Below are 27,194 nucleotides of genomic sequence, written 5' to 3'. Positions count from 1 at the left end.
CCCACAATTTGGGGTTTACATACCATCTTGATAAAGGAGGGGAAGAAAGGACACTTAAGGGAAAACAAATGACTTTTTAGAAAGATAAATGGGCCCTTAAAAGAATAGATGTGACTGTTTTCTCTTCAGGTGTGGTGTGAAGACTTCTTACCTCTAGTTAGGAGTCAGCCTTCCCTGATTGCTTTCCAGGAAGGGCTTTATGACAATTGAGTTATTTGGGACCTCAAATGCCTTCTTCTCAAAATAATTTTTGTGCCACAGTGGTGTGTGCTGGACCCTTTATGTGATACATCTCTTCTTTTTTTCCTAAACTTTCTCTAATAGTCTATTAATTTTATCATTTAAAAACTCTATCATATTGAAAATTTCTATTTTTTTCTTCAGTCCTCAAGTTTCATAAAAACCACAAAAGTTAAATCCTTTGATCTCATGGGGGCTCTTCAGTTCTAATTCACCTGGTTTCTTTGATGACATTAACTTTAGTAAATGTTTCTGCCTCATAAAACTTCTAATGAAAGTAGTGAAAGCCAAGACTACAATAAAAACTGATAGTATAAAACTTAATAGCTAGAAAAAACATAACTAGTTAAATGAAGATTACTAACAGCATTCTCTTAAATCGGACAATGTTCAAATCTATGATTGCATAATATCTTTACAATTACTATTTTGATTTTGCCTGTCACTGAAGGATTGTAATACCAACTCTGCTTTTAGCTTTTTTTCATTGCTTGAGGCAGAAAAGACTCTCTGGACCTCAGTTTCCCTTTCTCCAAAATAAAGCTGATGAGCTAGATTTTCTTCCTGCACCACAATCCACCTCCTCCCACCTCCTTTTTTTTTTTTTTTAAAGTAAGCTCCATGCCCAATGTGGGACTTGAACTCTTGTGACTGTGAGATTGAGACCTGAGCTGAGATCAAGAGTCTGATGTTTAACCAACTGAGCCACCCAGGAACCCCACCTCCCTTTCTTCTTAAATCTCTGGTTAAGTCATTTCTCAACGTGACATATATAATGGGTACCTCGCACAAATAGTAGGTACCTAAAAAATTTAGTTGAGACAACTCTTTCATTCAGAATGTTTTTTCATATTCTTCAATTATTATAGTATGTTTTGATTATTCCATTGATACTCAAATAAGATGGAAAACACTCTTCATTGTTAAAGACGATAGTGTCAGTTGGAACAAAGTATACATGACTTAGGCACAAACGTTTTATTAGAAATTATACAGTTATCCCTTCAGCCAAACTAATATATTGGTCAGATGATTAATTAGAGGGTGGAGGCAGATGTTAAATAGGGTTTGGCTTTGACTGTGGAAGCGTTTCTCTCCACGCAGGGAACTGACCCCGGGGAGAGCCAACCTTCTGATCTTGGCCTTACTGGTCCTTGTTAATTGTTAAAACAACAATCAACCAGCCCATGCGAACTTGAGTGTATGCAATATTGCATACACAGCTCTTGGCAGGACCCACGCAAATAAAGACTTGGTTTGTGATAAAGGAATTCACCAAATCAAATAAATAAAATGTGTTAGGACTTAATGAACGGTCTAAATATTCTTTTGTTGTGTCTTACTCCATGTCACCTCCATGTGGAAGATGGAAGATGGGGGGACAGGGACGGGGGGTAGGCACCTAGCTGACTCAGCTGGTAGAACATGCAACTCTTTTATTTTTAATCTTTAAAAAATATTTTATTTATTTATTTATTTATTTGAGACAGAGAGTACACACATAAGGGGGGATGGGGCAGAAGGGCGGCGGTGGGGGACAAGCAGACTCCTCACTGAGGACTGAGCGTGTGGCAGGGCTCCATCTCATGACCCCAAGATCTTGATTTCAGGGTTGTAAGTTTGAGTCCCACGTTGGGTGTAGAGATTACTTTAAAAAAAATTAAAATCTTAAAAAAAGAAGACGGAGGCTGGAAATTTTGGTTATTTATTTAGAAGTCTACTATTTTTCATTTCGTGGGGGAGAGAGGGGTACTTGTTTATCATTAACTAAGAAAAGTTCCCTGTACATGTCTTATTCAGTCAAACAGATCCCTACCAAACCCTCAGGTCTGGTGGTAGAAGACACAAGAATTTTAAAGGAATATTCCCTGCCCTCGGTAAGCTTAAAGTTGTGCAGCTTGGGGGACAGAATGAAATTATTAAACTAAAAAACTTATTTATTTTTTTAAGATTCTCTATGCTTACTGGGGCTCAAACTCAGGACCCTGAGATCAAGAGTCACTTGCTCTGTTGACTGAGCCAGCCCTAAACTAAAAAGGTTTAGAAGTGGGGCGCCTGGCTGGCTCAGTTGCTAAGCCCCTGCCTTGGGCTCAGGTCATGATCTCAGGTCCCTGGGCTCGAGCCCCACATGGGGCTCCTGGTTCAGTGGCAGTCTGCTTCTCCCTCTCACTTTGCCCCTCCCCGCTGCTTGTGATTTCATGCTCACTCGCTCGCTCTCTCATATAAAATCTTAAAAAAAAAAAAAAAAAAAGGGTTTAGAGGTATGGAGTGCCTCCAGAAGGTGGAGTTCATGAAAGGGAGGGAGGGACATGGACAGGAACATGCAAGTTAACAGTTCACGGAGGAGGTGAGACAGTGAGAGAGGTGGGTATCGTGTCCCATCATGAGTTGAAGTGAGATGACTAGATTTGGCCTTGACGGAGGAACTGACGGGTATACCCACCAGAAGTCCTCCTTAGCCTGAGGAGCTTGCAGAAGAACTTTCTAGGAGGGAGAGCACAGACCTTTGACCCTTGAGAGGAGAAGGCATATGAGAGCAGCAGCAAGTGAAAAACAAAGAGCTGTTTCCACTAAAATGTCAGGACATAGCAGCCCTATTTGGGATCTCCTCTAAGAAAAAAATACCCATGAAAGAGAATTCTCCGTCCCACTACCCTCACTTCATGGCAAAGCTCCACCCAGCTTTGGCAGGGCAAGCGGCCCTGGGCTCTGGCCCCACACCCAAGGGAGTTGCGGCACCCTGGAAGTGCAAACTTGGAATAAACACGTGCAATTCACCTCCGGGAGGCCGAGGAAATACTCTTTGGTGAACTCTCCTCACGTGGGATGTATTTAGTGGGCAAACACAGTAGGTTCCACATCAGTCAATGGAGACACCCCAGTGAATCCTGAATTAAAGCTTATACCATCCCGTTTGTGTCCACTGTCCACTTGGGAAGTTTCCAGGTTACAGCAGGAATATATTTAGGTAACACCTGATGTTTTTCACTATCTTCAGCAACACTGCTGACTACTGTCCTTGGGAATCCACATCTAACTCAATTCTGCATTGAAGGTTCTCCCTTAAGTCCTGGAAACCTGTATTACCAGTGTGGCCCAGCTGTGTGAAGTATTTCGGAATTCAACCATTCCGGTAAAATAGCTGGGCTCAAAGTCAGGCTATCCCAACTGGGACCAGGAGATTCCCAAGCGGAATTTTTATTTTTGAGTGTACTTTTTTTTTTTACCTTTTATTTATTTTAAGATTTTATTTTTTTTAAGTCCTCTCTACAGCCAATATGGGGCTCAAACTCACACCCCTAAGATCAATAGTCGCTCGCCCTACCAACTGAGCCAGCGAAGAGCCCCTTGAGTGTACTTTTTTAAACTGAAGGTGGAAGTAGCGTAGGAAAAGGATTCGGGCCCATCAGTGTTTAGGCGGCCATTTTAGAACACCAAACATAGAGGCCTTGTTGGTATTATTGTCGAAAGGCACACTCATGATTACAAAGTTCCAAGTGAGGTGAAACCAAGAAAGTAATTCATTTCATAAAGTTTCACACATAAAGAATTCAGTGAAGAGAGGTCATAGTGTTCCCTCAGGAATCATGAGGAAGCAAACAGATTTCGCTTGTGCTTAAAATGGCTCCCAGGGTTACGCTCCGAAGCTCTAATTTTGCATTTCCTTTTATGCAAAAAAAAAAGTCATTAAAGACCTGTCTATGGTCAACCAGTCAGTCATCTAGTATAATAACTGAATCAGTTGGGTTTAGCTCTGCCATTTCCAATGTTTTACATAATTGCATGCAAAAGACTTCGTTATTCAACAAAAAGTGATCATTACAAACACATGTAATGTAATCATTACAAAAGTGTTTAAGGAACACTAGGGGGTGTATCAGGGCTTGGGATAAAGGCCCAGTTGCTACTAAAAAAGGGAAGACTTCATGGAGAAGGATTTTTGAAAGGAAGTATGCAAACTGGCACCTTAGAAAAAATGTCAAGTCAAGTCTAATAAATATGTTTGGGGTTGAATTTTCGTTAAGACCACATTGTCTTCAAGGGCATGCAAAATAATTTGTATATAAAGTTGTATTACTGGAGTTAGAACAAGGTGATTACAGAGATGTCATCCCTAATTTTTCATAAAACTTTCTTTTTGGAGGTTTATAAGGACAAACTTCATTTGAGTAGGGAAAAAATATGGTAATGGAGTTTTCTGCTTCATTATATAGAGTTGACATAGTTTTTTTAATTAGATTATACCCTATAAAATCCTATTATTTTACTTGACCATTTTTTTTTAAAGATTTTATTTATTTATTTGATAGAGATCACAAGTAGTCAGAGAGGCAGGCAGAGAGAGAGGAGGAAGCAGGCTCCCTGCTGAGCAGAGAGCCCGATTCGAGGTTCGATCCCAGGATGCTGGGATCATGACCTGAGCCGAAGGCAGAGGCTTTAACCCACTGAGCCACCCAGGCACCCCTACTCGACCATTTTTGACCTAACAAAATGGCAGTTTCTTATGCTTTAACAGAAAATATTGTTTTTTAAATTTTTTTTCAGAAAATATTGTTTACTAATTTAATAAGAACAGTACAATATTTGTGTACACATATAATTGTTTTATTATATAAATATTTGTTTGATTTGTGTATTTTTTCATATACATGATATAGTCAACTATATTTAACATGAAAACCATCGTAAACATACTATAGTTTTGGTGACTGAAAAAGCACTTTCTCCTTCATTCACTAAACTTTTATCAAGCATCTGTTATGATTTTTGCACTCTGCTCTGTGCTTGACACATAGGATGAGTAAAGCACTGTCCTTGTCCTTGAGGCTTTCCCAGTTTAGTAGGAGAGATAAACACATCCACAGATAATTACTACAGAGGTTGTGTACAAGGGTTAAGAAGGAAATCTCTGAAGTCAGACCCAGAGGTCTTGTCTGAGATTCAGTACTATTGCTAAATACCCAACCTCGCTTTGCCTCATGGAAATAAAAGTACTTCACAGTGTTGTTGTGAGAATTAAACGTGAAAATGCATGTAAAATGGCTTAGTATTGTGTTATATTTAACAAGTATGTGGGAAATGTTAGGTATTGCCATCATGTGTTAAATGCTATTATATAATTAGGTGTGCCTGGGATTTGCTTCCTTTTGCATGTGGTTAAGTGAACTGGTTTTAATTATGAGTAATACATGATTAGACAACTATATGGTTAATAGTGAACTAGTTTGCTCTTGGTAAGATTTTAGAGGAAAATTTCATCAGCTTTCCCTGGAAGAAAGACCCATTGTCCACCAAAAGCCCTTGTCTAGTTAACTGGCTGAACGGATTTAACACACCAGGAGTAAGGCTTGTTTTCCTAAGTACTCAACATTCTTTTACCATCTTTAATAAAAAAGAGGAACTGAACACAGGAACTAATGAATTTGATGATAATCAAGAACTTAAATTCTCACCTCAAACTCACCTTTTTGCCTTTTTAGATAAAAATTATGGTTAGTTATGGTCAAGATGCCATGGTCATAAATGCCTTCTATTGAAAGTCACTAAGTCGTCTTCTGGGCTGTAATAAATACTATTCAGCTCTACTATTTGCTGGGCCCTGTGCTAGGATCTGAAGGTATAAAGGCAAGCAAAAACTACAGCTTGCTGGAGGAGAGACATTTATCAAATAAGTATTCAAATATAAAACTAAAGGTTAGGGTGGGAGGTTGGGGGAACCAGGTGGTGGGTATTGGAGAGGGCACGGATTGCATACAGCACTGGGTGTGGTGCAACAACAATGAATACTGTTACGCTGAAAATAAATTTAAAAAATTTAAAAAAAAACTAAAGGTTATAAGTAAAGTGTAGAGAGCAGTGACCCTGACTGAGACTGAGGTGGCAGGCTGGTGAGAAGAGTTCATTTAGGAAAGTAAATGACTGGGGGCTCAGTCAGTTAAGCGTCCGACTTGATTTTGGCTCAGGTTGTGGTCTTAGGGTTGTGAGATCGAGCCCCACATCAGACTCCGTGCTCAGCAGGGAGTCTGCTCAGGATTCTCTCTTTCCTTTTTCCTCTGCCCCCCTTCTTACGCACATGCTCTCTGTAACATCTGAAAATATCGCTTACCCTTAAGGAGAGCTGGAGATTTTCTCCCAAATTCTAAAACTAAATAAGATATTTATATATATATACATATATATATATATATATATATAATTATTTGTTTTATTGTTGTGTTATAAGGAAATAAAAGCTTAGTCGAATCAAATATCTGGCTACATCATGAAAAACACTAAGCTGATATAAATTATTTACTCTTAGCTGATCAGATACCTAACGTTAAACATGACCTTTTTGTTTGATTGCCATTCTGTCCCACATAGACTTTCATTTCATCAACCCTATTCAAAATAAAGGCCTTCACCTCTGGAGTGATTTTCTCATTATCAACACACACACAATGTGTACTTCTATACAGTCCTTTACATCTACTAACCAAGAAGATGGGGGAAATTTAGAAGACAATAAAATGACTAAGTTCTTCTTACCTTATCTGGGAGCGACGCCTTGCTCTGGAATGAAATTTGATGTACAAACATGCCATTTTTCCACGGTTTGCTTTGTTCTTTTTGAGAGACTGAATAAGGAAGGGAGAATGTCAGCACAGGCTTAAAATGGCTTCTCTCATAGGAAGGATTATAACATGCCAACCACTATATAAAAGATTTCCTTCGAAAGGTATTGTGGCTCCCAGAACACAGTGGGGGGAAATGATTGTAGAGAGTGTCTGTCCATTTTAACTTTTTATTAAAATATTAACAGGGGCACGTGGGTGGCTCAGTTAGTTGAGCAGTGGACTCTTGGTTTCTGCTCAGGTCATGATCTTCAGACTGTGGGATCGAGCCCTGCGTCGGGCTCTGCGCTCAGTGCAGAGTTTGCTTCAGATTCTTTCTCCCTCTCCCTCTCCCCTTCCTCCCCCCAAACAAACAACATATTTCCAAGAATATTCACATCCTGGGGTGTCTGGCCGGCTCAATCAGAAGAATATGTGACTCTTGATCTCAGGGTCACAAGTTCGAGCCCCATGTTGGGTAAAGAGATTACTTAAACATCATTTAAAAAAAAAAAAAAGAGTATTCACATTCATTTATTTCAGCCTCAAATAAACAAAAGCTTGATTTTTAAAAATTAGCTCTATTGTTTGCCGGGTCCAGTGGAATCTCAAATCCACTGAGTGTTCTTTGGTAATTTCCTAAAGAAAGACCATTTCTTCCATTTACATTTTTTTCAAGCAAACGGTAAGTAACTTGTTCATCAAACTTGAGAGAATCCCCCAAAAGAATTTCTTTGGAAAAGCTGGTTTTCTTCTCCCTGAGCCAGGCAATTACTCTGTTTTCTAGCCAGTTGGATTATAGCAAGTCAGTGAGATCACAGCAAGAAGCCCAGCTATGTTGTACTCATTTTTATCACAAGAAATGAACTCATCTACACGAATCATTTGGTGCAAAATAAATAAATTCCTTCAGTAGAACATATCACAGGATCAGAATGTCCTACTTTGGAAAGGAAGGAATGAACACAATGTAGCTTTACAGTAACAGCAGGAAACCATTATTTTTCTGCTCACAGTGGTATGTTTCAGCCCATGTTTTCTTAGAATGAAGCATAAATCCAAAATGTTAGCTAAACTAATCACAAATATCAAATGAGCTCCCTGCTTACAGCCAGCGATCATTACATGAGCTGGAAGCCTACAAATTTGCTACCTTTCAACAAAGCCATGTTATGTGAATTATTTCATAATACACCCTAATAAAAAGATTAATTAAAGTAAGATAATAATAAAAGCTCACAATTGTTGAGCTCCTCCTATAAGCCAGGCGCTGTGAGAGACATTTACGTATGTATCTTATATCAGTTTTGTAAGTGAAACATAACCTCAAGATTATATTGTCTTCATAATAAAACAAAATTGGACACTTAGAACTAGATCATTTAGCCCTTTCTCTTATCAAAACGCTCTCTTCTCTTAATTGCTAGCGTTCTCTTCGATCCGCAGCTAGAATCAACACATTCAAGCCTCAACACAATGTTCTTTATAGTTTTGGTTTTTTCCCAGAAGATCTGTCCACCCACCATAGCCACTCTGCTTCCTGCCATAACGCTGCTTTCCCTGGGCATACGGAGACTCCTTGCCCCTCTTGGAATGTGTCACTTTGTAGGGGCAGTGTTTGCCACCCTTCTTACAGAAAGTCTGGCAGTCTTAGGAACGGTCACCGTGTTTGTGAGAGTGCTGTATGGAAAGTATCTTGTATAATTCTTAGAACAACCCAACAATGGTTTACTGATGGGCCTTCTCTCCAGATCACAGAGGAAGAAACGGAAGTCAATTGTAATAAGAAAACGATGTGATATGTATGATCATTGTCTTTGATTTTACCATTGCAGGGGAGGAAAAAAATATCTTTTCCTTCTCCTCTTCTAAATTCTCAGCCAGGGCCCTTGTCATAAAAGACAGAGTATCAAGAGAAAAGCGTACAGATTTTTTAATGTAAATTTTACATGACATAGGAGTCTTCATAAGGAAATGACCCAAGGAAACAGTTAAGTCTGAATGTTTTTATACCATGTTTGACCAAAAATGGGGACTCGTGGAAAATGTGCTAGGACAAAAGTTTATGAGCAGAGAGTAGGAAAGTGTGGGAAACAGCAAGGCTTGTTTGTTCAAGCCATTACCTCCTTCCTCGGAGGTAAGGATGCTATTTACGGTAGACTGAGAAAAAAGTGTGAAATGGTACCTACAAATAAGACGATGGGAAATAGAAGTACACTAGAAATAGAGGGAAAATGAGAAACGAGAGTCTGGAGGCAGGAAAAAAAAATTACAATAGTAGCAGATGACTGTGTCCGTGACGCTCAGTGTCACTTGACTGCCTCATTTCATAATATCAAGTAGATATTATTATTGTCCCTCTTTTACAGATGGAGAAACTGAGGCTTGGAGCTTCTGACTAACTTCGCAAGGCCACACGGGTAGGTAATAAGTGGAACTGCGATTTGAAACCAGGGTCTGCCTGACTCCTGGGCTCTAGTCCTTCGTTACCATAAAATACCACCCAGAAATGCTTGTGATTGTTTGTGGGTTTCATCCAAGCACTTGGTAAGGATGGGCTGGTGGGAAAGAGGGCAGTTTAACAGCAGAAGAGACAAAGGTGGCAGAGAAGACAAACATAGAAGACTGGAAAGGAAACAGAGAACTAAAATTCAACTCAGGACACCTGGGTGACTCAGTTGGTTAAGCACCTGCCTTTGGCTTGCGTTGTGATCCCAAGGTCCCCAAGTCAAGCCCTGCATCCAGCTCCCTGCCCAGCTGGGAGTCTGCTTCTCCCTCTGCCCCTCTCCCCCCGGTTCTCTCTCACTCTCTCGCTCTCATGCGCTTGAGCCAAAAATAAATAAATGAAACCTTTTAAAAATTAACAAAACTAAAATAAAATTCAACTCTACGTAAACATCCCACATGTATTTAGATATCTCAAGGGAGAGTAGGGAACGGGGGGGGGGTGACAGTGAAACATAACTGGAGGGTTTGGGGGGCTGCTATGACTTCTCTTCATCCCACTCTGGAGAGCCAGATACATGTTCTTGGGCCAAGAAAGACATTCTCTGTTCTGGAACCGCAGTGTCCATCAGGCAAAACGCCACATCTAACCAATTATCTGGAGTTTGGGGGTGGCTAGAGCATGGGCTTGGCCCCTTCCTCTGTTTGAGTAGCTGCAGCAATGATTAAAGTAGCCTCAGTCTGGCTGGGGGAAAAAAAAAAAGGAAAGAAAAAGAAAAAAGAGAGATAAAAGGAAAGCCGTACATATTTGAACCTATTTGAATAGTGTGTTAAGGTTTTGGCTGTGCAAAGCAATTCTATTAATCTTGCTTATTGGTCTCTCGATTCCAACAGTCCTATTACGGACCTGGGCTTCTAACACACAGTCCTTAAAGAGGACAGATAGGGGTTCAGGGAAGAGAGTCTGGGATCCCTCAAGAAGGAATTTGCATCCGCAAAACCAAACTTGGGGTGCCCTTAGAAATTTTCTCTCCTGAAGCCCTTCCCTGGTTGTCTGGAATTCCACTTAGCCCTCCTTTCCTCTGAGGGACTGTTTCCCCATCTTGATGTGAACACCGTCATTACTCTAGGAGTAAATTTAGGTTTTGGAAATTGAGAGGACCAGAAAGAAACTTCATATACCTTTCTTAAAAAACCTTATCACACCCTCATCCTTCTCCCCGTCTTCATTGTCCTCTCAAGTTAAGACCAACACTTTTGGGGGGCACCTGGGTGGCTCAGTGGGTTAAAGCCTCTGCCTTCAACTCAGGTCATGATCCCAGGGTCCTGGGATCGAGCCCCGCATCGGGCTGTCTGCTCAGCAGGGAGGCTGCTTCCTCCTCTCTTTGCCTGCCTCTCTGCCTACTTGTACTCTCTGTCTGTGAAATAAATAAATAAATAAAATCTTTAAAAAAAAAAAAAAAAAAAAGACCAACACTTTTGGACTAACGATCTGTTAAAAGATAATTTTTTGAACAGATAAATCATGACTCTCATACAAATATAAAATTGACATGTCTCAAAGGTCTTATTTAACTCAGTAATGAATGATAGAATCAGTAAGATGTTACCGTGGGTTAAAAAGAGAATCAAAGTATCACACACATATATAGGCCATCAGGAATGTTGAAATGAGTTTACAAACAGTTGCAAAATTGGTGAAACTGGTTAGTAATTCACAGGGCAATAATCAGTTGCATTCCACTGGACACAATTCATTCATATTTCTGTGGACAAGGATCATTTGCATTATTATAAGTTGTCGACAATGTGCACCATTGTGAAATATTCAGACAGTAACGGGCAGAGAACCCGAAAACACACACTAGGTAAGATACTCGGAATCTGTCTTCCCCTTTCAGTATCTTCACAAGTTTTCCTGACAGACCCTAAATACTAAAGACATTATATCCCTCTTCATAAGTAATTCAATGTAAAAAAAAAAAAAAAGAATATATATATACTAAACCAAACTCATAAATTTATTAATGAAAGTAAAATAGTTTTTTTTCCAGAGTTTTCTTACTGCAAAATTATACGTTAATCCATAGAAGTTAAACCGTTTTGTTGTTTTACTACCTCTGTTTTGCAGGTATACTAACTTTGTCTGCTTTTGGAGTAATAACTCCTCCCACAACAACTCAGCTCTTGGTCACACTGATGACATCTTTAGGAACGTCCTCTTACAGGCCAATAGGCTGAGTATTTTCTAATGAAATAGATCAAAGAAACATTATGTAGTACTGTCACTGTAGATGGGTAAAATATCTGAAATAAAACCCAAGCATGGGGGGCCTGGCTGGCTTGGTCAGAAGAACATGCAACTCTTGATCTTGGGGTTCTGAGTTTAAGCCCCTTGTTGGGTGGAGAGATTACTTAAAATATGTTTTAAAAAGATCTTTAAAAAACCCACAACAACCACTCAATCATATTTTTCAGGACACCTACATATCATAAAGCATGTCTTACATTATACTTCTGTATTAAGCCCACGGTACTGATTTTTTTTTTTCACTAATTTAAATTCTAATTAGATTTTAATTCCAGTGTTCCACTTCAATGTGTCAAGAGGTTGAGGAGTAGGTGTGTGTGTTTTTGTAAACAGTATGGTAAGATGTCACCTGGAAAACACTCCAGATATTTACTGGGTCTTTCAGTTAAACAGATAATTTTTTTAAAAAGATTTATTTATTCATTTATTTGAGATAGAGCAAGAGTGAGAGAGCACAAGCAGGGGAAGCAGCTGGCGGAGGGAAAAGCAGGCTCTCCACTAAACAGGGGGCCCCACGCAGTGCTTGATTCCAAGACTCCAGGATCGTGCCCTGTGCTGAAGTCAGAGGCTCAACCGACTGAGCCACTCAGGCGCCCCTAAATGGATAATTCTTTATTATTCAGTGTAAAATAACTAATTAAAATTTTAAACCAATTATTTATTTTATTTTTTAAAAGATTTTACTTATTTATTTGGAGGGGAGCAGCAGAAGGAGGAGGAGAAGCGGACTCCCCACTGAATAGGGAGTCTGATATGGGGCTCGATTCCAGGACCCTGAGATCATGACCTGAGCCGAAGGCAGACGCTTAACGGACTGAGCCACCCAGGCGCCCCTAAACAAATTATTATTTTTTTTTAAGATTTTATTTATTTATTTGACAGAGAGAGAGATCACAAGCAGGCAGAAAGGCAGGCAGAGAGAGAGGGAGAAGCAGGCTCCCCGCAGAGCAGAGAGCCCGATGTGGGGCTCAATCCCAGGACCCTGAGATCATGACCTGAGCCGAAGGCAGAGGCTTAACCCAATGAGTCACCCAAGCGCCCCTAAACAAATTATTTTAAATAAAAGTTGCCTAGGGAGGGAGCAAGCAACTTTCTAGATTTGAAAATGGGAAGGTGGGGACTGGACAGAGGGATAAAGGATGAAACACTGAAGGCTCTTGGTTATACTTTGCTCAGTGGGTTCTAACTCTGAGTTGGGAGTAGAAATAGTCCGTACCGTATAGTCAAGTAGAATTGAGAGGATGCCCAGGAACAACAGCGTCGTGTGTCCCAGGGTGACCTTTGCCAGCTGGGACCGAGCCCCCATTAGCCACCGCACCACCAGCAAGCGCCAGTGGTTTGCCAGGGGGACGTGATCATGGGGAGGCTGTTGTTTTGTGGTTAACACTTCCAGCCAGCTCCGTGTGGGCAAACATCCAAATGAGACAAAACCGATGGGCAGGCTCCTGCTATTTCCACATCTGTTTAGGTTTCTCTCAGTTCCTGCTCCAGTCCTGATTTCTGCCTTCTGACTTCTGGCCGATCCAGTTCTGGCAGCTTTATTAGTTTCTGGTCTTACTGAGTGAGTGTCGATTCTTGGCTAATAACTAAGCTACTTTCTCGGATGCGTGGTTTCCTTTCGCTGGCTGCCTTCATGCCTCCACATGTGGTGGCACATCGGTTCTCTGGGATGCGAGTTCGCTCTGTCCTGCGTGGTGAGTTCTCCCCTTGTGGGTCCCCAGGAGCCGCAGCTGCCCCTCCTTCCTCAAGGTCACCGTACACTTCATGCCCTGGCGGGCTTGCTTCCTCAAGGCTCTGCTGCTCCCTCCAGGAGCCCAGCAGCACTACCTCAAGCTATTTCCTGGCTCAGGTTTGTCCAGATAAACTACTTGGTTGCTGATAATTCCAGAATTCTGATGCTCCCAACTTGCAGTAAGAAAGAGAAAGTAAGCCAAAAAAGTAAAGCCAAATTTAATTTTGACGATAATGACAGAAGTTGATGTTTCATAGGTGAAATTATTGACTTACACACAAGTCTATATTAATTTAAGATCTTCCTCACTTGTTCTTAAAACAGGTATTTATTGGTCATATTCCATGTTCTCGGAATTGTTCTAGCAACTAAGGATATAGCAGAGACTAAAAAAGATCAAATTTGGGTACTCAGAGCTTACACTGTACGTCTAATGGGGTTTCATAGAGAGAGGAGGTAAATAATTAAAGATTTAAAGAACTCTGCTTGGGGCACCTGGGTGGCTCAGTGGGTTAAAGCCTCTGCCTTCGGCTCGGGTCATGGTCCCAGGGTCCTGGGATCGAGCCCTGTGTCAGGCTCTCTGCTAGGCAGGGAGCCTGCTTCCCTTCCTCTCTCTCTGCCTGCCTCTCTGCCTACCCGTGACCTCTGTCAAATAAATAAATAAAATCGTAAAAAAAAAAAAAAAAAGAGCTCTCCTTGAGAAAGGGGGAAGCTTTCAGAGGCTAATTGGTATGCTAATATATGCTTTCGGTTAATCACAGATAAAGTAACAGTTAAATTAGTGGCCCCTACCTGAAATCAGGGTCCAGTGTTCCAAAGGGTAGTCTTGCAAGTCTTAAAGAGTCAAAACATAGCAAATATCCTGGCCTATATTTTTTTCCAAACTTTTTTATGAAAAATTCCAAGCGTTCAAAAAAGTTGAAAGAATAGTGCAGAGAACAATTACATACTTGTAATCTCAACCATTATTAATATTTTACCATAGCTGGTTGACCTGTAATATTTATATATTTTCAATTTATTATTTGAAGATAATCTCAAGCTTGCAAAAGAGTTACAAGAAAAATTTGAAGAATCCTCTCAAATCCCTTTTTACCTCTATTCACCAATTGTTAAATTTTTGTTACTTTGTATTGATATTCTGCCTGTGTATGTGTGTATGTAGTTTTTCTGAATCATTTGAGAGGAAGCTGCATACCCCATGCCCTCTTCTCCCTATATATTTTACTGCCTATTTCCTAAAAGCAAGGACATTCTTCTACATAATTGCTGTATACCTAATAATCACGGGAAATGTTAAGTTGAGACAATATTTAATCAATCTCTAATCCTTGTTCCAATTCTGTCAATTGTTTCAATAATGTTCTTTTTGGCCTTTTATTTTTCTGTAGTATATGATGCAGTCCAGCATCATATAGTACATTTAGTTACCATGTGTCTTTAGTCTGTTTTAATCTGGAACATTTCCATAGCCTTTCTTTGTCTTTGATGACATTAGCATTTTCAAAGAAAACAGAACTTCAAAAAAGTTGGGTGGCTCAGTGGGTTAAAGCCTCTGCCTTCTGCTCAGGTCATGATCTCAGGGTCCTGGGATCGAGCCCCGCATCGGGCTCTACTCAGCAGGAAGCCTGTTTCCCCCTCTCTCTCTGCCTGCCTCTCTGCCTATTTGTGATCTCTGTCTGTCAAATAAATAAGTAAATAAATCTTTACAAAAAATAAAAGTTCCTCATTTAGAGGTTGTCTGGTATCCATCTTGAGTCACAGGTTGAGTTCTTCTAGAAGAAAACTCAGAGACAGAGTTTAATAATCGGATATTAGGTTGTGCCCTTAGGATCAATACCTTTGTATGGAAGGTGGAAAGACAACTGGGCAGGGGGAGAAATTGAGCTGCAAGGGAGGACCGGCAACTCTAGCCAGAGGTAGACCCGCGAAGCTAAAATGGACCCATCAGAATCGTCCCCCACTGGGCCACCATGGCCAGGCCTTTCTGCTTCTATTCCAGTCCTCACTAGAGGTGAACCACTCTCGAAGGCAAGGCCCCAGGAAGGGAGCTCTGTGTAGTAGCAGGAGCCCCTGAAGGGCTGCTAATTAGACACTGTCTCTTGATGGTTCTCCCTCGAGCTAGGGCAACAAGTTTGGGATCTAGACTATGCAGTAACTCTACCTCAGTTAAAAAAAAAAAAAAAAGATAAATACAAAAAATCAATATCTAACCAATCGTCACAGATTACATTTTTCTTTTCTTTTCTTTAAAGCAAGCTCTAGGGGCATGTAGGGTGGCTCAGTGGATTAATCATCTGCCTTCAGCTCAGTTCATGATCTCAGGGTCCTGGGATCAAGCCCTGTGTGGGCTCCCTGCTCAGCGGGGAGACTGCTTCTCCCTCTGCCCCTCCCCATGGCTCATGCTCTCCCTTGTGCTCTCTCTCTCTCTCAAATAAGTAAATAAAAGCTTTAAAAAAGAAAAAGAAAGAAAGAAAGCTCTACACGTCATGTGGGTCTTGAACTCGTAACCCCAGATCAAGACTTGGATGCTCCATCCAGAACCAGGCAGGCACCCTCTTGTCCCTTTTAATCTGGGACTACCCTTCTGTTTGCACTCCCTTGACAAAGGCTAAATGGGAGAGGTTTGAGGTCTTGAAGAACCTTCCTATTTTTTCAGTGTTTTTCAAATTTGAGTCTTGTGACTTAATGTCACAAGAACTGAGGAAAATATGATTTGCTTTTAATGCGATGATTTTAAGTATTAATACAGATAAAACAATTTTCAAAGATGTGGACTGTCTTCGCTAGCATAGTCATTGAAGGCCTGCTTTTATATTCATTATTAATAAAGGAGAGTCATAGAGAAGTAAAGAGATGAAACGATTTATGACACCAATTTTATTACACATTTATAAAATTGAGTTAACTCAGTATTTATGTGTGTGTGAGTGTGTATGCATAGCCAGATACTACTTAACCTTCACATTTTCTTCTCTAGCAAAGAACAAAACAAAAACCTGCTTTGTGGGGTTTTTTTTTTTTTTTTTTTTGGTAATTTGCTAGTGATAACAGGAAATGAAAGAATCATATTATCTTGTCCCATCATATTATCTTGTACCATAATCATATTATATTATATTGTTACTAAAGCTTCTTTAGTCCTTTAAATGTAGCACTCATTATAAGCAGCTCTAATCTTCTTAAAATATTATGACTCATTCATTATAACAAATTAAGGAAGACATGAGACACAAAGATCTTTTCGAGATTATTTCCAGACAGGCTCCTTTAACTAATGTCCTTCAATTGAGCTAGTTATAAGTTTTTTTATGGAAAATAATTATCTCTGCTAGGTATTAGTCAAATACTTTCCAAATTTGTCAGTGGCCACCACCTTGACAAGGGCCAGGAGGATCTTCCTCTCTCCCCTCTCCTTTCCTCCATCCTTCCTCTCTTTTTTTTTCCTTGCTTTTATGGAAAGAATTTATTGTTAAAACTTAATTCTAGGGGCGCCTGGGTGGCTCAGTGAGTTAAGCCTCTGCCTTTGGCTCAGGTCATGATCTCAGGGTCCTGGGATCAAGCCCTGCATCGGGCTCCCTGCTCAGCAGGGAGCCTGCTTCTCTTCCTCTCTCTCTCTCTGCCTGCCTCTCTGCCTACTTGTGATCTCTGTCTGTCAAATAAATAAATAAAATCTTTAAAAAAAAAAAACAAAAAACTTTATTCTAGTACTTATTTTTCATCCAAACCAAGGTATATCCCATAAACATTAAGGGAAGTGGGAAATCATCAACATAAAATTTACAACTTTATATGAGATAAATATAAAGCTAAAAATTTAGTGTTATGTGAGGATAAACTATAATAGCATATCGGTTGATTTTGCCTATTTGGAGCCAATATGTTTTGATTCAGCACCATTCCTTGAATATTTATTGTGTTTAAGTCCCGTACTAGACCCTTTGATGAGTCACAAATTTGACTGACTGATCGATTCACTCATTCATTCATTCATTCATTCATTCACTTTTATAGTCTCTACCATTAGCATGTTTAGGAAGAAGAAGAAGGTGTTGGGAAAATATATGTGTTTCCATAGGAGTTTAATTAGTATGTGAGCTATATTGCTATTCTTAGACTTAATAAGCGTAATTTTTAATTTGTTTTTAATTTTTTTAAAGATTTATTTATTTTAGAGCAAGAGAGAATGAGGGCAAGCAAGAGGGGTAGAGGGAGAGAGAGAATCTCAAGCTGAGCACAGAGCCTCACCCGGGGCTCGATCTCACAACCCTGAGACCATGACCTGAGCTGAAACCAAGAGTTGGACGCTTCAGCTAGGCACCCCTAAGCCTAATTTTTTAAAGAACACCATGCTGCTTGAGCCACGAGGCTCCCATATGTGCAAAATATGCCTAGTCAAACTCCCCAGCCAGGTGCCAGGAGCAAAACTAGCAGAGCAAGGACCTCAGAAAACTGTCTCCCCCACAAAGCAACAAGAAGCTGGCAAAATGGTCTGCATCCACTTCTCCAGAACTCTGATATTTATCCAAAGGCTTGCAACAATCTGGGAGTGTTCATCAAAAACAAAAACAACAAAATTTAAAACAGCTTCATCTCAGTTTAAGAAGTGAGCGGTGTGACATTTGTAACTTGCTCTAGTCTTACCCAGCGGAGCAGTCTTCTAGAAAGCTGACAACCTGCATTCCCCGTGAAGACCAGCAGCCTGGGAGCAACTGGAAGGAACAGAAAATAGCTTTGGAGCTCCTTAAAAGCTTCATTCCCAGAAAATTATTGTGTCCTGCCTGGTGGCTTCCTGCAAAGCCTCACTTGCAAAACATCTGTATTTGACCTAAGTCCGCTCACCTACGGTGAACAGCTTTTCCCCCGTAAGCATTTATCGAAAATAGTAACAGCAGTTAGTAGCTTTGCAGCTGCCTGAGGAGGTCAATACCAGTTGAGGGAAAGCATTAGACTAACCAAAAGCTTTACTAAAAAAAATTTTTTAAAGATTTATTTACCTATTGAGAGAGACAGAGCGTGCGTGTGTGCAGTCATGCACATGGGGGAGTGGGCAGAGGGAGAAAGACGAAGCTGATTCCCTTCTAAGCAGGGAGCCGAATGCCAGGTTCAGTCTCAAGACCCTGAGATCATGACCTGAGCCAAAACCAAGAGTCAGACACTTAACTGACTAAGCCACCCAGGCGCCCCTAAGCAAAAGTTTTAAAAGGAAGACTGAGGAATAAGACATACAGAGAGGCTTTGAAAAGCTCTGACATATACCTAAGAATAAGTATAGAGCTGTGCTGGTGCCCAGGGTCCTGTGCATTGCCAAGAGAGGCAGGAAAAGGCCTTAATCTTTCACTTTGGATGACCTTGAAGTTTCTGCAAGCAGAAAATGAAGGCTAAGGCGGAGTTAAAAGTGTACTCCCAGCATGCACCAGCGCCCCTCACCAGGAACTGGGAGACTTACGGGTTCCAGGAGTTTAAGGAAATTTTCAGGTCCTACATTATACCTTCTGAGCTTTGCATGGTGGTAACAACAAAGGAAAGGTTGCATAAGCCATGTCTTTGATGTCTCTCTGTATTCCTGATCCCCCCCATTTCCGTTCAAGCCTCTAAGAATTTTCCTTACCTTCTTGCCACCTCAGCCATACATTTAAAAAGATGATTTTGTTATGTTTAATCCAGTGTTTTTCAAGGTTTTGTAGTGAAAGGTGTTTAAAGAATATCTAGAGTATCTAGAGTACCATATTGCCAGAAACATAACTCCCCCCAGCTTTTGGGCTATTAGGAGGGATCAACATACACTGTCGTTTATAGATAGATGATAGATAGATAGATAGATAGATAGATAGATAGATAGATAGATGATAGATAGATAGGTGATAGATAGGCAGGCGCAAGGAGTCATGTAGATTCCACTGACCGCCTTGCTGGAGAATCCCACTTGTCTCTTTCTGCTATTCAACCCCAGAGTGAGGCTCCAAGCACCTCCTGTGTTCTCTCCTCATCCGTGAGAGGCCTCAGGAACTCAGACACCTCCCTACCTCCCTCTCCCCCAGTAGCTGACTCTACCCACTTCTCCTGTTGTGCATCTGTCCAACTGCCATATTCTTTGCTCCACAAACATCTATTTTTACCTTAAATCTTTTACTGCTAATCACCAGGGGAGAATAGTAGATACCAGAAACACGATCAGTATGAAAAATTTCCAGGCATTCCATAATTTTACAAAAGGTCTTAGAAGCATGGTCCTGATTTCTTTCTAGAATGAGTTTTTGTCTTCCAATTTTATTCTCTTAGGGAGTTGTTCCATATTTGGTCAAGGCCAAAGGGATCCTGTTTTCGAACATGACCCATGTCAGGGCAGAGCAAAGGTGTCCCTGTCCTCTTCAGAATCACCAGATTGAATGATCCCCAAATCAATAACCCTCTGTGCTGATCAGGAATATTTTGGGGGCACCTGGGTGGCTCAGTTCATTAAGTGTCTGACTTCGGCTCAGGTCATGATCCCAGGGTCCTGTTCAGCGGGGAACTTGCTTCTCCCTCTGCCTGCCACTGCCCCTGCTTGTGCTCTCTCTGGCAAATAAATAGAAAAACATTTTTTAAAAAAGGGATATTATGGGCATTCATTATTTTATAATCCTATTTTTAGATGCTCAAAACACCCACATATCAACTAGACTTTGATTGGGGTCCTACTTTTAACCACCTAGTTAGCACAAGGCTTTATTCCCTTCTGCCATGTTGATTTGATAATATATTAGACTGCTTTACTCTCTGTCCTTTATTTTTTAGGCTTTCTTTCCTATTTTCCATCTCATTGTCTCGCTGCGCTACATTTTAGTTATCCTCTTCAGATCTTCTAGTTTACATTCTCCCGTTGACTGGGTCTAAGCTACTATTTTATGCATCCAGTAAAATAAATTCCAATATCAACTTTGTAATTTCTAGAAATTCTGCATGATTCTTTATAAAACTCTCTGGGCCCAAAGTCGATATTTTGCGTAAAATGCTAGTAATTTTTAGTGCTTCCGTCTTAGGTATTCAGGGATTTTTCTTTTTTCTTTCCTGTCCCCACCACTCCGTATTCAGGTATTTATGTGTTCTCCCAACTCTCTGTTTTTCTCATGTATTAAATGAAGGGACTAGATTAAGTTGTCTCTGACATCCCATTTCACTTTAACAGACTATAATTCTATGATCTTTAAAGATTTATTTGTCTGAAAGAGAGAGAGAGAGCACGCATGTGCAAGCAGGGAAGGGGCAGAGGGAGAGGGAGAGGAATCGCAAGCAGACTCCCCCTGAGCACAGAGTCCGATGTAGGGCTTGATAGCACGACCCTGAGACTAGGCATGACCTGAGCCGAAATCAGAAGTCTGGCACTTAACCAACTAAGTCATCCAGGCGCCCCAATAATTCCATAATCTTTGGCCATACTAACTTTACCCTCTTTCAAAGAGATTAAAGAATAGAAATCGGTTTGTAAAGAGAGAACTCCCCTTCCCCCAACTAAAGGCAAGTTGAAAAAGATGAAAATGAGGAGAAATGGCTGCTATGTCTTTGGGAGTGAAAATTGTTTCCCTTCACAGTACATTATATGGCATACATTTATCCTTCATGCACCCCATCCTTCCAAAACCCCTAGTGAAGCAGGCACTGCGTATAGGCACGGTTTGGTAGGACATTATGGCTAAGCCACAGAATCAGACTGAACATCCTGACCAGGGGCCAGAAGAGCCAGCCAACTGTAACAGGTATAACATTAGAGTTTCAGGGGCTCCTGGGTGGCTCAGTCATTAAGCATCTGCCTTTGACTCAGGTCATGATTCCAGGGTCCTAGGATTGAGCCCTGCATTGGGCTCTCTGCTCAGCAGGAAACCTACTTCTCCCTCTCCCACCGCCCCCACTGCCACCAACCCCCACCCCCCGCTGCCAACACTTGTGTTCCCTCTCTCGCTGTGTCTCTCTGTGTCAAATAAATAAAAGTCTTTTTTTTTTTAAGATTTTATTTATTTAATTTGACAGAGAGAGAGACAGCGAGAGAAGGAACACAAGCAGGGAGAGTGGGAGAGAGAGAAGCAGGCTTCCCGCCAAGCAGGGAGCCCAATGTGGGGCTCCATTCTAGGACCCTGGGGTCATGGCCTGAGCTGAAGGCAGACACTTAAGGACTGAACCACCCAGGAGCCCACAAAAAAGTCTTAACAACAAAAAAACCAAAATAGTAGAGTTTCAGAGTTAGCAGAACTTTAGACAACATCAAGCCCGGTCACACTTAATTCCTGATTTCCTCCTACAAAAACCCTCAGTTTTCTGTTGCCTTATTCAGCACCTCCATTCATGAGAAGTGGGCCATTATCTGACATAGCTTTGCACAAGAAGGAAAGCTGCGTGGGTTCTGTTCACTGCTACTTACTACTGTTTGGGGCTTAGAACATACTGTAGATGCTTAATAAATATTTTCTAAAATATTTTTTGATAAATACTTTTTAAACAAATAAACCCTGATTTTAAACAACTCTCATCTTTAGAAAATTTTGCCTTTTTTGGAAGTACAATGTGTCTTTCTCTCCTTAGTTTTGCTCTCTGGTCAGGTAAGAGCTCCCTCATCTGCATACCAGACCATGAGCCATTTGAAAAAATTTATCCTCCTCTAAAGCACCTGGCTGGCTCAGTCAGAAGAGCATGTGACTCTTGATTTCAGGGCCATAAGTTCGAGCACCATGTTGGGTACAGAGATTATAAACCAAAAAAATAAATTCTAAAAAAAGGTTATCTTGTCCTTTCTTTTCTGGAATAAATAGCTTCCACCAATTCATTCAGTGTTCCTCACATGATGTAATTTCAAGCCTTCTCTCTGTCCTGTTGTCTCTCTTCTGGTCGTGCTCTAGTTTATCATTGTTCCTCCAAAACTGTAATTCTCAGAAAAGAGTGTAACACTCCCAGGTACAATCTGACCGGTTCAAGCAGAGTTGAACACTCCCTTCATTCTATTAGAACAGCTCAAGGACAAATTCACCTTTTTTTTTCTTTCCTTTTTTTTAAAGCAGTCACATCCCTTTGTGGACTCACATAGAGCTCACGGTCAAGGAGAAGTCTTACTTTGGTGCAGAAATTTTAGCACATCTAAACCTCAGAACAGATTGCCACAGGACACTAGTCACAGTGCCTTTGGTGAAGAGTGCACATCATGGAAATGCGAGTGGAGGTGGTGGGCTGGGACCCTGCCCAGGCAGACCACATCAATACCCTTCTCTTGGATGATAAAAAGGCACTGAGTAAGCCATTAGCCCATCTTCTGTATCTCTTTGATGTAGGCTTACCAAATCCATCTTAGGAAAAAAATTCAAGGCCTGTAATTGCTGCCTAAGCACATTACCAACCAGGAGAACCTGTCAGGAGATGATTTGTTTTATACAGTAACTGGCATAAAGTTCAATGCAGATGTTGCTTAACAAGTGAATTCTGAAGTGAGAGAAGACAGGTAATTTCTAACGAACATTCTGGACACTCCCGTGAAGTCCTATTTTCCAGGTCAGTATGGTGAAATTAGATTTTTTTAAGAAGTAATAGGAAGGCCATTCTGAATATCTTTTTTCAAAACTTGATTATCTTGAATGCAAGCAAAACTAAAGTGTCTTCAACTCAAGCTCTCTATGGTTACTTTTAATATGACTCTGTATGGTGGTTTATTTTTTTTTTTTAAGATTTTATTTATTTATTTGAGAAAGAGAGGAGAGCACACAAGCAAGGGGAAGGTCAGAGGCTGAGGGAGAAGCAGGCTCTCCTGCCGAGCCTGATGCAGGGCTCGATCCCAGGACCCTGGAATCTGAACTAAAGGCAGACGCTTAAAGACTGAGCCACCCAGGCACCCCTGTATTGTGGTTTTAAGGATGATTTTAGAATTGCCATTTTTTGGCTTTTATTTGTTTATTTTTATATTTTTTAAGTATTTTATTTACTTATTAGAGAGAAAGAGGGAGAAAGCACAAGCAGGGGGAGGGGCAGAGGGAGAAGCAGACTCCCCGCTAAGAAGGGAGCCTGATGTGGGACTTGATCCCAGGACCCTGGGACCACAACTTTAGCCAAAGCCTTAACCGACTGAGCCACCCAGGCATATGCTTTTTCTGCTTTTAATAACTTTTTGTAATTGGACTTTAGGCTTAAAACGGTTTGTCTAACTTTGCCCCATTCGTGGAAATCTATGATGAACAGAAAAGATGCAGGAACCTTTGCTAAAAGTAAAACTAAAAATTGTTTTTCTTCTATGAAGTGGTTTGTTGCTGAGTTCCTTCCAACTTCCTTGAGAGGAAGCAAACTGCTTATATTATGTTTATCTGAAGATATATTATAGGACTTGTGTAGATGCCAAGATATTTTCTGATTTGAGCACCTGGTGAAGCCCTTGGCTTTTGAGTTCTCCAAGTACTAAAGCGATAGAAGCAGTGCGGTATATGCAAACATCCATTCTTTCTCCCGCACCACTGTATTTAATGACTTTCACAAGATCTCTTTCCTTTCCATCAAGTACCAGACCTCTGCCTCTGGGACAAGGTGAATCGTATCAAAGATGAAAGAAAGATATTAAATAAATGCAGATCATTTTATTGTATAGTTACTGTGTCCAGAACCAATTTACAAAATAATATGGTTAAGAGGTCTCAGAAGTGGCTCTTCTCTCTCATTGCTACCACTATAGACAGTAGGTAAATGGATAAGCTGCCTATTGTAAAATGAACTAAGAATAAAAGAAAGCTCTTAAAATACAGTCCGATGTTTTACCACTGAACCAGGATCTGACGATATTCTTTTCCTTCCCCCTTCCTTCCTTCCTTCATTTATTTTTTTTCTTAGTTAAGGAAAGAAGAGGGGAGCATATGAATACGCTGTCTCCTTACCTTCTAGTTATGCAAACTTAAAATATGAAGAACTAGTTAGGAAGTGGAGATTCTATTTCTTCGGAAGTTCCACAGCTGTTTTGGGCACCATCGCATGTTTATAACCTTTTCTCACAGATGTTACATTTTATGAAATCTGACTCATTAGGGTGGTACTAGTATCTTTAGATGGAAAGAAATCCCTGAGGGCTGGGTGATTACACAAGTCTGCTTCACTCAAAACCTGAAATATTTGAATAGAATATTTCCCGGAAAAAAAAGAATTTGCCATAATTAAATAAATCAGAGAGCAAGGATTTTAAATTCTTTTTTTTTTTTTTTTTTTTTTTTTCCTGAGAAGAATGAGGGAGGGGCAGTGTTTTTGTTTGGGGAGGTTTCTGTTTTGTTTGCAGAATGTTTCTAATTTGTGCAGGCTTTTCATTTGGGACCTTGGTTTATAATTTTGTTTCAATGTGCAAAAAGCATTGACTAGAAGATATTTTTTGAATACCCACTCCGTGCAAAACACCAGATTTGGTGCTATTTGGAGGCAGGGAGGATAGTTAAAGAGCTAGAATACATTGTCCTGCCATCTTGGTGCTTCTCATAAAGGTTTAAAATTAAATGTCCCCTGTGTTTTTCAGAGGAGACCCATGGGGTCCCAGTAGGAAGGGGACTCATCCAAAGACGTGCAGTAGTGACATGCAGAACTAAGACTTAGAACCACCTGTAATTAGTTCTGAAACTTGTTCAACACACCCAGCTACTCGGTTACCTGCGGACTTAGATGGGGTCAAGTGTTATGGGAGGGTCAACACTAGGGTGAGGCAATTGATACAAAATTGTCACAAGTACCCAAAATCTCATTAATTAAAATGAATGTAAAACATCTGCTGGACAAAAAAAAAAAACACCAAAATTTTAAGCAAAGTCAGGATACGGCCTTGCTCTTATATGACCCTGCCTCACTTGCCTTACCCTGATCTTGGGCCTTCATGCAATCTGACTCTTGGGGGAGCTAAGGGGACAAACAGTAAGGAAATAATTCCCATGTCTGGGATAATAGCAAATTATTATTATAATTGTAAGTTGTAGTGGGATCATTGAATATATAGAGTGAGAGGCCCAGATGTTCAGAGATAGATCACAAAGTATCCACAGTAGTGTATTGAGGCAAAATGGCTCGCGTTTGTTTTATTTTTTTTTTTTTAAGATTTTATTTATTTGACAGACAGAGATCCAAATAGGCAGAGAGGCAGGCAGAGAAGGGGCGGGGAGCAGGCAGGCTCCCTGCTGAGCAGAGAGACCTATGCCGGGCTTCATCCCAGGTCCCTGGGATCATGACCTGAGCCGAAGGCAGAGGCTTTAACCCACTGAGCCACCCAGGCGCCCCTGTTTTATTTTTTTTAAAGATTTTATTTATTTATTTGTCAGAGAGTGTGTGAGCGAGCGCACAAGCAGGAGGAGTGGCAGGCAGAGGGAGAAGCAAGCTTCCTGCTGAGCAGGAAACCCTACGCAGGGCTCGATCCCAGGACCCTGGGATCATCTGCTGAGCAGAAAGCAGACAGCTTAACCGACTGAGCCACCCAGGCAACACAAATAAAATCTTTTAAAAGAGAAAAAAGAAAGAGACAAGAGCATGGGGGAAACTCGAGATGTGACAGTGGGTCATGCTAATCTCTAAAGAACACTGTTTCCATAATGAACCTGGTTCCCTTCAAAGGCTCTGGACAAAATGGAGCCTCAAAGTGAATACGCTCCTATCTTTAGATGAGGTTTAGTCGGAGGGCTTTGATCAGAAGTAGAAACTGGGTTAAAAGTTTTCTTCCCCGGGTGCCTTGGTGGCTCAGATGGTTAAGCATCTGCTTTCGGCTCAGGTCATGATCTCCAGGTCCTGGGATGGAACCCCACGTCAGGTTTCCAGCTCAGCACGGTGTCTGATTCTCTCTTGCCTGCCTCTGCCTCTCTCCTGGCTTGTGCTCTTTCTGTCTTTCTCTCTCAAGTAAATAAATAAATCTTAAAAAAAAAAAAAAAAAAAGTTTTCTTCCCCTTTTCTGATTTTCTTCTCTCTCATCCATGTCCTATGCCCGAAGTGGTAAGCTAGGACCTGGATACGTATATACTATTTGAAAGTACCCTTGCCTTTAGGAAGCCAAGAAAAAAATCCCAGTGAATCCAGGAGGAAAGGAGAAGCCTTTGGCAAATTCTGTCCTCCAGGTTCACGTGTGGTCCAGTTCACCAAGGCAGACCTCTGCTCCAGAGCAGTAAGAATACGCATTTGTCTGAATGTCCTCGCAAACCCAGCTGCCGGAAAGCTACATGGGAGGTGGTCTAGGGTCCTGGTCAGACAGTTTGGTTCTTCACTTTTCCACATTTTGCAGAGACTTTAACAGCAGAGTCAGAACCAGCGCCAGGAACAGAATAGGTTCTGGGCAAACAGGGGCCTATGAAGCAGGATTAATATGCCTCTGTGACCGGAGCTCAGAGTTACAATCTGTGCTCACAGGGGCGTCCCCTGGGCCAAGGGGTGCGGGTGGCAGGTGGTGAGTGGTGAGGAAGTCCAAGAAAGAGCCCAAGCAGCTCTCTTCTGTCATTCTCAGCTTCGTCCTAGCTAGGAGTCCTCACGTGTAGGGAAGAGGGCTTCATTTTTTTTGTTTCCTTTTGTTTTGTTTTGTTTTTCATTTAACCACAGGGATAGCTCTAGTACAGGAACTTCGAATTATTCTCTAAGTAGGTGTCATTCTCAGAATCTCTCCTGCAGGGACACCTGGGTGGCTCAGTGGGTTAAAGCCTCTGCCTTCGCCTCAGGTCATGATCACAGGGTCCTGGGATCGAGCCCACATCAGGCTCTCTGCTCAGCAGGAAGCCTGCTTCCTCCTCTCTCTCTGCCTGCTTCTCTGCCTACTTGTGATCTCAGCCTGTCAAATAAATAGATAAAATCAAAAAAGAAAAAAAAAAAAGAATCTCTCCTGCTTGAGAAAGGCTTCTTGTGCCTTGGTGCCTAAAGGTTAAGAGCA

At 41.0% G+C, this 27,194-nt stretch overlaps 1 protein-coding gene across 1 annotated transcript in view; it reads left to right on the top strand.

The window, feature by feature from the left end:
- The first annotated feature begins 9,201 nt into the window (after positions 1 to 9,201).
- Positions 9,202 to 27,194, top strand: part of LOC111145470 (G protein-coupled receptor 1) — a 33,931-nt gene continuing 15,938 nt past the window's right edge. The window contains exon 1 of the mRNA XM_022500369.1: positions 9,202 to 9,253. The gene's annotated coding sequence lies outside the window, so the exon portion shown is untranslated. The remainder of the gene's footprint in view (positions 9,254 to 27,194) is intronic.

Source organism: Enhydra lutris, unplaced genomic scaffold, assembly GCF_002288905.1.
Source record: "Enhydra lutris kenyoni isolate GAN:26980312 unplaced genomic scaffold, ASM228890v2 scaffoldscaffold1, whole genome shotgun sequence".
Taxonomy (NCBI): Eukaryota; Metazoa; Chordata; class Mammalia; order Carnivora; family Mustelidae; genus Enhydra; species Enhydra lutris.
The sequence above is the reverse complement of the archived record's forward strand: the minus strand, read 5'-3'. Positions and strand labels throughout refer to the sequence as shown.